This window comes from Neomonachus schauinslandi, chromosome 6 (genome assembly GCF_002201575.2).
Source record: "Neomonachus schauinslandi chromosome 6, ASM220157v2, whole genome shotgun sequence".
NCBI classification, from domain to species: Eukaryota; Metazoa; Chordata; class Mammalia; order Carnivora; family Phocidae; genus Neomonachus; species Neomonachus schauinslandi.
In genome coordinates, this window is record NC_058408.1 from 76715158 (window position 1) to 76728923 (window position 13766).

A 13766-nucleotide genomic window follows, 5' to 3' on the forward strand; every position below is an offset into this window, starting at 1 on the left:
CAAAAGATGCAGAAAAAGCATTTGACAGAATACAGCATCCTTTCTTGATTAAAACTCTTCAAAGTATAGGGATGGAGGGAATATACCTCAATATCATAAAAGCCATCTATAAAAAGCCCACAGTGAATATCATACTCAATGGGGAAAAACTGAGAGCTTTTCCCTTAAGGTCAGGAACATCAGGGGAATACCCACTCTCACCACTATTGTTCAACATAGTACTAGAAGTTCTAGCCTCAGCAATCAGACAACAAAAAGAAATAAAAGGCATTCAAATTGGCAAAGAAGTTAAACTCTCCCTCTTCACAGATGACATGATACTTTATGTGGAAAACCCAAAGACTCCAACCCCAAATTACTAGAACTCATACAGCAATTCAGCACTGTGGCAGGATACAAAAACAATGCACAGAAATCAGTTGAATTTCTATACACCAACAATGTGACTAAAGAAAGAGAAATTAAGGAATCATTCCCATTTTATAATTGCACCAAAAACCATAAGATACCTAGGAATAAACCTAACCAGGGTAAAGGATCTGTCCTCTAGAAACTACAGAACACTTATGAAAGAAATTGAGGAAGACACAAAGAGATGGAAAAACATTCTATGGTCAGGGATTGGAAGAATAAACATTGTTAAAATGTCCATGCTGCCCAGAGAAATCTACACATTCAATGCCATCCCTATCAAAATACCATCGGCATTTTTCACAGAGCTGGAACAAACAATCCTAAAATTTGTATGGAACCAGAAAAGACCCCAAATCGCTAGGAGAATGTTGAAAAGGAAAACCAAAGCTGGGGGCATTACAATGTCTGACTTCAAGCTCTATTACAAAGCTGTGATCACCAAGACAGCATGGTACTGGCACAAAAACAGACATACAGATCAATGGAACAGAATAGAGAACCCAGAAATGGGCCTTCAACTCTATGGTCAACTATTTTTTCAACAAAGCAGGAAAGAATATTCAATGGAAAAAAGACAGTTTCTTCAATAAATGGTGCTTGGAAAATTGGACAGCCACATGCAGAAGAATGAAACTGGACCATTTCCTAACACCACCCACAAAGAGAGACTCAAAATTGATGAAAGACCTAAATGTGAGACAGGAATCCATCAAAATCCTAGAGGAGAACACAGGCAGCAACCTCTTCGACCTCAGCCACAGCTTCTTTCAAGACATATCTCTAAAGGTAAGGGAAACAAAAGCAAAAATGGACTATTGGGACTTCATCAAGATAAAAAGCTTTTGCACAGCAAAGGAAACAGTCAACAAAACTAAAAGCAAACTCTGGAATGGGAGAAGATATTTGCAAAAGACATATCAGATAAAGGGCTGGTATCCAAGATCTATAAGGAACTTACCAAAATCAACACCCAAAAAAACAAATAATCCAGTCAAGAAATGGGCAGAAGTCATGAACAGACACTTCTCCAAAGAAGACATACAAATGGCCAACAGACACATGAAAAAATGCTCCACATCACTTGCCATCAGGGAAATACAAATCAAAACCACAATGAGATACCACCTTACATGAGTTAGAATGGCTAAAATTAACAAGACAAGAAACAACAAATGTTGGCAACAATGTGGAGAAAGAGGAACCATCTTTACACTATTGGTGGGAATGATAGTTCATTCCTTTTTATTGTTTAGTATCCCTCTGCGTGGGTATACCAGTTTGTTACTACATTCACCTGTGAAAGACATTTGGGTTGTTTCAAGTTTTTTACAATTACAGATAAAGCTGTAATGAACATTTTTATACATGCTTTTGTGTGGAAATGTGTTTTCATTTATTTTGAGCATATACCTAAGAACAGAATGGTCAGGTTATATAGAAGGGGCATATTGAACTATTTAAGAAACTGTAATACTGGTCTCCAAAATGGTTTATACTCCCATAAACAGTATATGGGAGTACCAAAATTTGGTATGGTAAGTCTTTTTAATTTTAGCCATTGTAATATGTAAGTAGTAGTGTCTCATTGTGGTTTCAATTTATATTTTCCTAGTGGCAAGTGATTTTGAACTTCTGTTCATGTGCTTATTTGCCATACATATATCTTCTTGTTGAAATACCTATTCAAATCTTTTGCCTACTTTTAAAAATTGGATTGTTTGTTTTTCTTTTATTGCATTTTAAGTGTGCTAGATCCAAGTCCTTAATCAAACATAATATGCAAATATTTTTTTTCCCAGCCTATGACTTGTCTCTTTTTAAGTGTCTTTTGAGGAGCAGTTTTAAGTTTTAATGAAATCAATTTATCAATTTCTCCTCTTATGTATCATTCTTTTGGTATTTGTATTTAAAAAAATTTTTGCCTAATCCAAAATCACATTTTTAACAATACTTTCTTTTAAAATTTTTATAGTTTAGGTTCCACATTCAAATCCATGATCCATTTTGAGCTAATATTTGTGTACCATGTGATCTATTGATTAAAATTCGCTGTTTCATATATGAATAACTTTATTTTGGCAACATTTGTTGAAACAACTATCTTTTTTCTCTGAAATGTCTTTGCAACCTTGGAAAAATCAATTCCTCATAAAGATGTGGAATTATTTCTGAACTCCATCCTGTTCTATTGATCAATTTGTGTATCATATCAATTCCATTATCTAACTTTAAAATATATTTTGAAATCAAGTCATGTGAGTCTTGAACTTGTTCTTTTTCAAAATCGTTTGTGTCTCCTAGTTCATTTGCTTTTCCATATAAATTTTAGAGTTAGCTTGTCAATAGCTACAATAAGATCCACCAGAGAGTTTGTTTGAAACTGTGTTGAATCTATAGATTAATTTAAAGATAACTACACCCAATACAGTGAACACAAAATATTTCTTCTTGAATATGATTTATTTCTCCATTGATTAGGTATTTGTCATTCTTTTTTTAATAGTTTCTGGCATATAGATCTTGCACCCATTCTTTTTAAACTTATAGTTAAGTATTTCCTGTTTTCTAGTGTTATTGTAAATGTATTTTTAAAATATTTCCATTTGTTTTTGCTAACGTATAAAAATACATTTGATATTTTTGCATCCTATGACCTTATTAAACTCACATATTCCTAATAGCTTTTTGGGGTAGGTTCTTTGGGATTTTTAACGATGACAGTTATCTACAAATAGAGGCAGTTTTGCATCTTCCTTTTCAATCTTAGGTCCTCTGATTTTTTAAATTTTTTTTTATTTTTTTGTCTTTCTATATTGCACGAGCATACAGGTGGTGCTATTCAGGTGATGATGCTGAAAGCAGACATCCTTGCTTTGTCCCATATCTCAGGAGGAAAACACTCAGGTTCTCACAATTAAGTATTCATAACTATACCTATTAAGTATTCACACCTAAATCTAAAAATCAGACATACTTATACATAAATATTTTTAAGTTCTTAACTTTTAGACAAATAAAGCAAATCAAGAATTAACTATTAACATAAAAAACTTTGTAGGTATAATATCTCATAGAGATTTCAAGATATTAGTATGCCAGGATACCAAACCAGGTCATTATACAGAGGTAAAATTAGGCTAATGGACTATATGATTTGAGAAAGTGATCAATTTAGCTTTACCTGACCACTGATTTTATTTTTTTTAAATAATATATATTTTACAAAATAAAATATGTTTATTGTAAATGCATTTTATTAGTTTGATTTTTATTTGCTTAAATAGCATTCCATTCATGTAAGCATAATTATTTTTATAATTGAATTTGATGCGACTGGCCTTCCCTATTCTTAAGTACATTTGTCTACATTAGGGGTAAGTGTGGATTTTTTTTAAGATTTTATTTATTTATTTCAGAGAGAGACAGAGTGCAAGCATGAGCAGGGGGAGGGGCAGAGGGAGAAGCAAACTTTCCGCTGAGCAGAGAGCCCGATGTGGAGCTCAATCCCAGGACCCTGAGATCATGACCTGAGCCGAAGGCAGACGCCTAACCGACAGAGCCACTAAGGCGCCCCAAGTGTGGATTTTTCTAATATCCCCAAAGACACCTAAATTTTAGTGGAGTTATATTCTTTTTAGTAAATATAGAAGAGAAAGTTGAGATTCTCTCTATGTGGACAATAATTTCTCAATTTTCTGTTTGACTCCTTTAGGCTCATTTCTTTGTGACACTTTCCTAAGAAAAAATGTAATTCTTGAATTTTAAAAGAATAATTGTTTTAATTTACTCTTTAAAAAATATTAGGCAATTTCTGGTAATCACAAAATGTTAGAAGACATAGCTGGAGGAGTTCTATGTTAAATATCAAACTCTATAGTTGGGTCTTTTCAATAAATAAAACTAGAATTTTTTGACAACAAAGAAATTCATAAATATCTCACTAAATGTGGGCTCTGAAGTTGCTTATTTAGCATCCCATTGTTCCAGCAGAATATTTCAGAAAATAAATTTTCCAAGTCTTTAGGATTCTGCCAGTTAACCTTCTGATTGTTCCAGTGCATATGGTTTTCTCCCATGTATCTCTAGATATGTGAAGATTCCAATCTTCTGATTTCCTCCAAGGCACAAAATTTCCAATCAAGTTGTTAGCCTACTAATTCAAGGTCCACAGACTCTTGAACCATAACTCCCTCCAATGACAAATATCCCATGTGGCTTCCGTGATTTTGGAAATCTGAGCCAGCACTTCTGATCCTGGGAAGACTCATTAAGTCATAATAAGAAGCAAGTTTATAAGCCAAGTTTGGAGACTGGCCTCTCATTTGTTTTGCCTTGAGAATTTTCTCAGAAGTCACTGTGAAGTGAACTACTTATACTTGCTGGCTTTATAGGGGCCCTAATCCAGTATGACTGGTATGTTTATAAGAAGAGGAAGTTTGGACACAGACAGGTACAGAAGGAACACGATGTAAAGACACAGGGAGAAGGTGGTCATCGGCAAGCCAAGGAGAGAGGCCTCAGATGAAACCAACCCTGCCAATACCTTGATGTTGAACTTCTATTTCTATTGTTGAAGACACCCAGAGTGTGGTACTTTGTCATGGCTGCCCTAGTAAGTGAAGGCAGTGACTTTTGATAGGTGCTCCAGAGAATCCCCAGGGTCACCCAGAAGGTGAACTATGTCTATAACCCGAAGCCCTTCTCCTAGCTTCTCCAGTTATTAATTGTACACCCTTAACCAAACTGACCTCCCTGAGCTGGTTTTCTCACCTGTAAATTGGAGGTGATACCTACTGACTACCTCACAGGTCGGCTCTAAAGATTGTATATGCTAATACAAGTAAAAGCACATATAAATTGCAACGTGTCTTCAGAAGCTAACAGTCTTAATATTTTTTAATCTCTTCAACCTACTCTGAGCATCACATGACACAGCTAAAGGCAACTTTGTTCTCATGCTTCTGTCATATACTTAGATACTGACTGAGGCAGCAGATTCTGCCTGTAAATTTAGTCAAAATATCCAAGAGGTTTTTTCTCCCCAAAGTAGTTTTCCATAATTCTATCCCAGTACCTCTCTCTTGGCCGATGCCCCCTCTATTTCCTTCCTCCACTGTCTCCACTCGCCTTCATTGTGCTGTTAAGGACTCTTCTAAACTTGTCTTACCCAAGTGGGGGCAGCACGGGAGGAGGGCAGGGACAAGCCTCAGCAGGGTTAGGGCAGGACTTGTTGAATCTGAGAGTGGATCAACACCCTTATCTTTAGACCTAAAGGATCAATTCAAGACCAATTGGCCAGAATAGGAAAATAGCTATCAACCCAAACTGGTCTTTATCTAGAAATTCCAAAACACACCTCTCTTTGTTTTTTTGAGAGAGCCAACAAAGCAGATCCGGTTTGATTTTTAATCATCTATTTTATTGTTGCTTTAAAGATTAGGAATAAAAATAATACCTCTCCCCTAACCTCTGTGTGTAGAAGGGCACCAAAGTTTGCCAGGTATAGTGGGGCTACTCCAGTATGGAACTTTACATTGGCTAATGCACATGTGGCCTTTTTTCTAGACACTATATATTTTAGCACCAACTCACTTTCACTAATAATAAAAATAACATAAATAAAATACACCTCTTCTAGTGAAACAGTTTTACAAAGACCCAACGTTGCTTCTAAGTGTGATTATTTGTGAAAATTCTTTGTGTTCATTTAGCTTGCTCCTCCACGGTACTGTGTGACTGAGGGCTGCACTGTGGATGGAAAAGTCCTGTGTCTGAAACTAAGGATGTCAGCAATGTACTGTGTCAGATCCCTAACCTCATTCACCACCTGTCTGTACCTCCTACAATCAATTGGATTGGATCTGGGGACATGGAGCTCTTCAGGACATTAACTATGAAATTTACAAAATTGTTGTCCCAATAAAGAAAACTTTACCAGATGCAAAGTTCTGGAATTTTCTTAATTGACAATGGAATTGTTTTTCCTTAATGCTATCGTTTATTTTTCATATTCTTTCACAGTGTTTCTTAAGTTTGACTGTACTATTTTGGTTCTATGAAATAGTTACAGAAATAATCATTACTACCTCTATCACCAATACTATTTTTTTCAATGCTGACATTGAATTCTTAATACACATAAAATAACCTTTTATATCATGTCTTTTTTTTTTTTAACCTAGAGGGAATCCTTCTATCATTGTAAATATTCTGCTTTTCATTGCCATTCAGTCTTATTGGACGTGCATTTATTGAGCATTTTGTAATTGTTATACGAAGGATTGTTAGACATGACCCCAGTCTCACTGATTCTCTCTTTTTTTTTTTTTAAGATCTTATTTATTTATTTGTCCGGGAGAGAGAGTGAGAGAACACAAGCAAGGGGAGCGGCACGCAGAGGGAGAAGCAGGCTCCCAGAAGAGCAAGGAGCCCAATGCAGGACTCAATCCCAGGACCTTGGGATCATGACCTGAGGCCGAAGGCATAGTCTCAATGATTCTTAACCTTTCTATAGATGAAGGATAAATTTGAGAATTTAATGGAAGTCATGGAACTACTCACCTTAGAAATGCACATATTTACATGGGCCCCAGGTCATGAACATCTGTCCCTTACAACATCAGTGTCAACTATTCAGAGTAATGAGGTTTCTAAGAGGAAGTTTCTAGGTTTCTAAGAGGAGTTGTAAAGACAATGTTATCACTCCCAAGTGATAAAGGAACTCTGGAATTTTATGAGGACAGTCAAATAAACTCATTTCCTAAGCACCAAGAGTTGCCTCATGTATTTGTGAAATGATGCAGGAAATAAGCTAATTCATTAATATCTAAAATACTAAGCACGTGCTGAGTGAAAAGCCCTTCACCGTGTTCTATAGTGATATAAATATGTGTTCTAATGAAGTTCATCTTGTTGAATTAATAGAGCATGTTCTGAAGTCATTAAGAAGCAATATAAAACAGTGGAGACATATGAGCCAAAATGAAATTTACTATCACCAAAGTACAATAGAAAATCATAAGAAAAAGAGAGATCAGTTGGGCCTGGGAACTTTAGGAACACTCCACTCCTGCAACAAAAGAGTTTTCCAAAAATCCCTATTCCATTGATGAATTACATTCTTTTCTGTTTAAACTTCATTCTTGGGACAGTGGGAGCCATTGCAAGTTTTCAAGCCAAGAGGTGATACCCTTGAGCTTCAACTTTGGACTCAAATTGGGCTTGTCCAACTGGTTTCATACATGTCAACTGGCTCAAAGAGAGCGGTCGCCTCTGCGTTAATGCTGGATTCAAAGCTGAGCTACAAGATGGGTGTGAGTCTTCAGTTACTACGTTGAAAGCCCTTCTGAGCTGGAAAGACCAGGATTAAGAACAGTGAACATTGGCAGCAAATGTGGGAGGAGGCAAAGAATTATACTCTATGGAGTGAGAGAATTTGAAATATCTGCAAGAGGACAGATGTTTCCGGAGCAAATCATTTCCTGTTCTACCGCATTGCATGCAAATGTCAGAGTGGAGTGGAAGCTCTTAGACTTTTTGATCCAACCAAGGAGCAGTGAAAATGTGAAGGAATCATGAACCACATGCTTCCCTCACTTCTCCCATCTTGTGGCAACAAATAAAAGAAAACATCTCAGAATATGAGGGAAGATTATGGCCACTTCTTAGAATGTGAGTAGGCAGTGGAATCAAATACAGCCCTGAGGCAAGCCCACATTTGATTAATGATCCAGGCTGCACTGTGACTCAGTGGGAAGGCTACTGCATCAATTAGGCGTCTGCACAGAACAAAATTAACATCGACCCCTCCTCTCTCCAAATATAAAAATTAAATTGACATGGATCACAAACCTAAATGTAAAAAGGTAAACCAATAAGGTTTTTAAAGGAAAACAGAATTTCGTGACCTTGGTGTAGACAAAGATTTTTTACGTGTGACAAAGAAGCACCATAAAAGAATTGAGAAATTAGATTTCATCAAAATGAATGGCTCTTTTCACCAAAAGATACCATTCAGAGACTGTAAAAGCAAACTCCTGGGAAACTAGGAGAAAATATTCATGACACATGCATCTAACAAATGACCAATATCCAAAATATAGAGATAATTCCCACAAATCAATAATAAAAAGAGATAACTCAATTAAATTAACCTAAAGATTGAAACAGGAACTTCAAAAGAGGATCAAAATGTCCAGTAAGTCTACGAAAATGTCTTTCATTATTAATCAGGGAAAGGAAAATTAAAACCTCAATGAAATATCATTTCACACCTACCAGAATATTTAAAAATAAAAGGAATGACCGTACTATGTATTGGTGAGTATATAGAAAAATTGGAACTCTCATTTATTGCTGGAGGAGGTGTAAGTTGGCACAACTCTTTGCAAAACTGTGTGTCAAGATCTAATTAACTTAACAGTGCACATATATTAATGACACAGTAATTCCATCCCTAAGAATGGACCTAGTAAAGGTAGAAAGAGATGTCCATCAAAAGACATGGATAGCAACTTTATTCGTAAGTGCTGATAAACTAGAGACCCAACCACCTATCAACAGAAGATTGCATGAATTGTGGCAAATTCGTATAATCGCAAACTATAGAATTAGAAAAAGAACAAACTACTTATACATGAAGTAATGACAGATGGAGCTCACAGAAATAATTTGGACAAAAAAGGCAAGACACAAAGAATACACCCTATAGAATTCCACTGATAAGGAGTTTAAGAATGTGCAAAATGAACCCATAGCTATATAAGTCAGAAAAGCAGTTACTTCCTGACAGAGAGGAAGATATGAAGCTCCAAGGAGCACAAGAGATCCTTATGGAATTTTGGAAATGTTCCATATCTTGACCTGGATGGTGGTTACTCGAGTATGCACATGTTCACAAAGTAATCAAATGTGGAACTGAGATGTATATGCTTTATCGTATGTATACATGGTTCAATAAAAAATCAATATAAGAACACTATCTGTCCTCACCATACTTGACCCCTTAGTGACCCTGAAACCAGCTAGCCACACTTTTTCACAACAGTCTCCTCGAGGGGCCCAAATCTGTTTCCAGGCCTACTTGGCTGCTCTTTGTCCATTCCCTTTGCTAGGGATCTTCGGTCTCCAAGTATTGCCATGCCTCCAAGCCCAATCTGGGACCATCTTCTCTTCTCTGTCTACACTCTTTCCCTGGGTCGGTGGTTTTCAGGTCTCACAAATGCATCAGAGTTAACATGAAGTGATTTTTTTGTTTTGTTTTTTGTTTTTTGGGTTTTTTTTTTTTATGCTAGGGTTTAGTTAGCACCTTAGGGCTTCTGATTCAGTCGATTGGGGCTGGAGTCTGGCCATCTGTACTTAAAAGTTTCCCAGATGATTCCAACGTGTAACCAAAATTGAGAGCCGCTCTTCTAGGTGATCCCATCTGTAGATGCCATTTGTATACCCACATTTGTGCCCACATTGTGTCTACAATATCGTATTTCTTGAACTCTGGTCTCATATGAAAACTGCCTGCTTATAATTATCATCAACATGCCAAATATATAAAAAAATGAATGCTTTGGCATCCTACCTTCCACCCTCATCTGTTCCTTCCTTACACTTCTCATCTATGCAGCTGTCACCATCTTCCCCCCAGACGGTCAGTGCAAGAACATTTGATCACCCTTGTTTCCTCTCTTACCTTCACCCTGACCCCTGCCAAATCTAATGGGTTAGCAAATTCTGTAAGAACAGAGTATATCTTGAATCAGTTCTTCTTACCTTCTCTACTACCACTCTGATCAAAGACTCTATTATCTCTCAATGGAACATTGCAGAAGCTTCCAACTGGTGTTCCTGTTCTCATTCTTACCTCCTTCCCCCCCCCCTTTTTTTTTACACAGTTTCTAGGTTGGTTGTTAAAAACATAAAACAAGTTAAGCCCTCCCCACTCCCCGCTCAAAACCCTTCAACTCTTCAAATGAAATCAGAATTGCTTATCACAGACTAAATGAGCCACATGAGTGGATCCTGTCTCTCACCCTTGCTCATCAGATTCCTGCCACACCAGCCTCTTAGATGTCACTCCAATGTGACAAGTCCTTGTGCACTTCATGGTCTTTGAACTTGCTCTTACCTCCGCCCAGAAGGATTTTTCACTGACTCTTCACAAGGCTGGTGTCTTCTTATCACTCAGCCCCAGCTCTGTCCTCAGAGAAACCTTCCCAATCTATCCTTCCTAAATAGTGTGGCTGTTCTCTTTCACAGAGCACTTTACTTCCTCAAGCCCTTTTTACAATCCACCAAGACTTGTATCCATTTCTTTAACATCTCTGTGCCCCAAAATAAAAGATTCTAGAGAGCATGACCTGGCTCGCCATTTGTAAGATTTTTTTTCCAGCTTCTGAGAGTTTCAAGCATATAATAAGCACTCAAAAGAATAACTGAGGAATGAGGCCTTCAGCAATTGGTTAAATTGTTCATTATGAAAAATTTAAAAGATCATTTCCTAAGTATCTATGTCATGCCCGATGCTATATAGAGTGTATAACTTATCTAATTTTTATAAAAACCATCTGAGAGGTAGGCCACTGTCGTCCTGGTTTTCCAAATGAGAGAAGTGAGAGGCTGAAACTGATGTAAATCCATGGAGACAACAGGTGACTATGCAAGAATTTGGGTTTGACCCTAAAGCCATGTGTTTAGACATGTGCTATTCTTCCCTCTGTCCAGAAACAAACATGAGAAATTCCCACATTATTTTTGGGACGGCATCTGCAGGCTGGTGTCACCTTCGGGATCTTATGGTTCTCTAGTAAGGCTAACACAAAACGCTACTGAAAACACTATCCTATATTTGCTTCTCTAGCTCTTTAAGTTTTCCAAAGCATTTGCTTTCATATTATTTCCTGTGATCTCTATCATGCGTTCATTCATCTATTTATCTGTTATGTCGCTCAGCAGACACCATCTGGACAGGAAAACAGCTTATATTTAAAATATGGAGAATGCCAGTGCAGGGGGACCAATAAGGACCTAGAACAATGAGGAGACAAAACCGCTAACTCTACAGGGAGATTCAAATGTCACCATGGAGGTGACATTTGAAGTGAATCCCATATCTTGAAGAAAAGATACCAAGCAACAAAAGGAAATCAGGACATTTACGTGAGAAACCTACCAGGTAGTTGGGTGGGTATTGTTATTGTTAGAGAGTTTATTACACAAACTAAGGCCCAGTGAATAAGTGTTTTGCCTTGAATCACCCAACATAGGGTTATATAGGTACAACCATTCTTCCTGTCCTTGACCTCTTCTCTCAACATTACAGTCTTATTCAAAGACACTTTCCACACCGGATTTGTGTTTTCATTTGTCCTAATTAAAGACTCAAACATTAATTGCATCAGTGGATTCTGATAATGACTATCCCAAAGACCATGGGGTCAAGGTGGTTTCCATGGAACAATTTGTACAACTCTTAAATTACAACTTTTCTTTCAGCAGCTTATAAATGGCTTTCTGTTATCATTAGAAAAATTTCTTATCATCAGCATAAAAAATAAGAGATAGTAATAATTTAATACATATATTTTTCTCATGTATATTTTAATATCCTCTTTTCATTTGATTTACATTAAATTAATCAGATTTTTTTTATATCCATCAGGTAGTTTACTATTACAAAGTGTATTTGGTATGCTTATGCAAGTGTATAGATGGTTTGGCAATTCTTTTTCTTTCTTTAATCATTTTTTTTCATCAAATATCTATGGATCCTGTACTTTGTTCCAGACAAGGGGTAGGCGCTGGGGATAGAATATTGATTAAACAAGATGGAGCCCCTACAGTTAAGGAGTTTACATGTGTGTGTTGTGTGCAAGGGAAGAGATCTAACAAAGAGCCCATCTATCAATAATCCTATAATAGGGATGACCATAGGGCTCCATTGTAATGCATATAATAGTACCAAGCCCAACATGGAGAGATGATAAACAGTGTCAGGGAAATACAGGCTGAGCTGAGACTTGTATGTACATAAGGACAGTTGCAAGGGGAAAAGGACAGTGAGCAGGGTGAGGGAGGTTAGGGGGGCTGATACAGCACAGAAGGCAACATGTTTCCGCATGGCCTTTAGCATACACTGCACACTGGAACCTAACTCTTCTTTCCTAGTTTATATGACTACCACAATGACCCCTAACAAATCAGAATTTAAGGTACTTATAAAGAAGCAAGAGTGAGTGTGTTTGGCCAATTGGCTGCATTGTCGTGGCAAGAATCGCGGATCTCTTTAAAAGACTCCTAGTGTGCCTTTATGCCCAAACTCTGACCCCAAATCCTTTTCGACTACAGCAAAAGGCCAAGGGAACACATCCTGCGTTCTCTTGTTTAAATGTATACAAACAATGACATGAAAAACACGGTCAAGCTGTTTCCCACCTGCTCGGGAAGTAAATTCAGATTACATTAGGATAGCGAGCAAAACCTTCCCGTTCCACTTTGACAGTTATGAGAATGTACCACTCTCTCCTCTTTTCAAAAATCTCCTATTGTCAATGACAAGCAACCAGAGTTGAGTGAAGCTGAGATATTAGGAACATAAATATATGCAAATACATGTGGTACTTGATATACCCTAACTTTTTCCTAGTTTGTTCAAACCAAGCAAATCTAGTTAGTTGTATTATGGTACTTGGTGAAAAGTTGATGGGTTATAGCCTGCCATTGTGTTCTTTCCAGCAATAATTATTTCTTCACTATTTCTGAACGCAATTTAAGTGCTACTAAAAAAATGATGATTCCTAAAAATAAATTGCAAACTATTTTAAGAAGTCAAAACAGGATCCTTTTTTTCTCTCACTGTAAGCTACGGGTGCTCATGGTGGTTGTAAAGGATCAACTGTATTTTTAAATATTAATTTTTTAATGCACAAGTCATTTATTAACACAATTACAATGTTTAAACTCCAACTAATGATGTTATATGAAGAAAATGACACCACCCATATGTTTTTAAAGGGCAGTGGCTGGGGTTTTCTATATGAGCTAGATCATTATCTGCTGAGTTAGAGACCCTGATCAAAGACCATAATATAACACTAATCCTTGCTGATCACATTCATTTGCAGAAGGTTATGTAAGTACCCATTCAGAATAGTTTATGTGCTGTACTTTTAAAGAACAAGAGGAGGTCTTTTGTCATCTTAGACCCCTTTATCTGAGCTACACTACATAATCGCTTGTCTTATACCTTTGGGTCAACATTTTCCATATGTCTAAGCTATCAAGAATCATTTTTAATGTTTCCTAAATCACTTTTAAGCATAACTCCTTTGGCCAATATTTGTGGTTGTTAGAAATTAAAG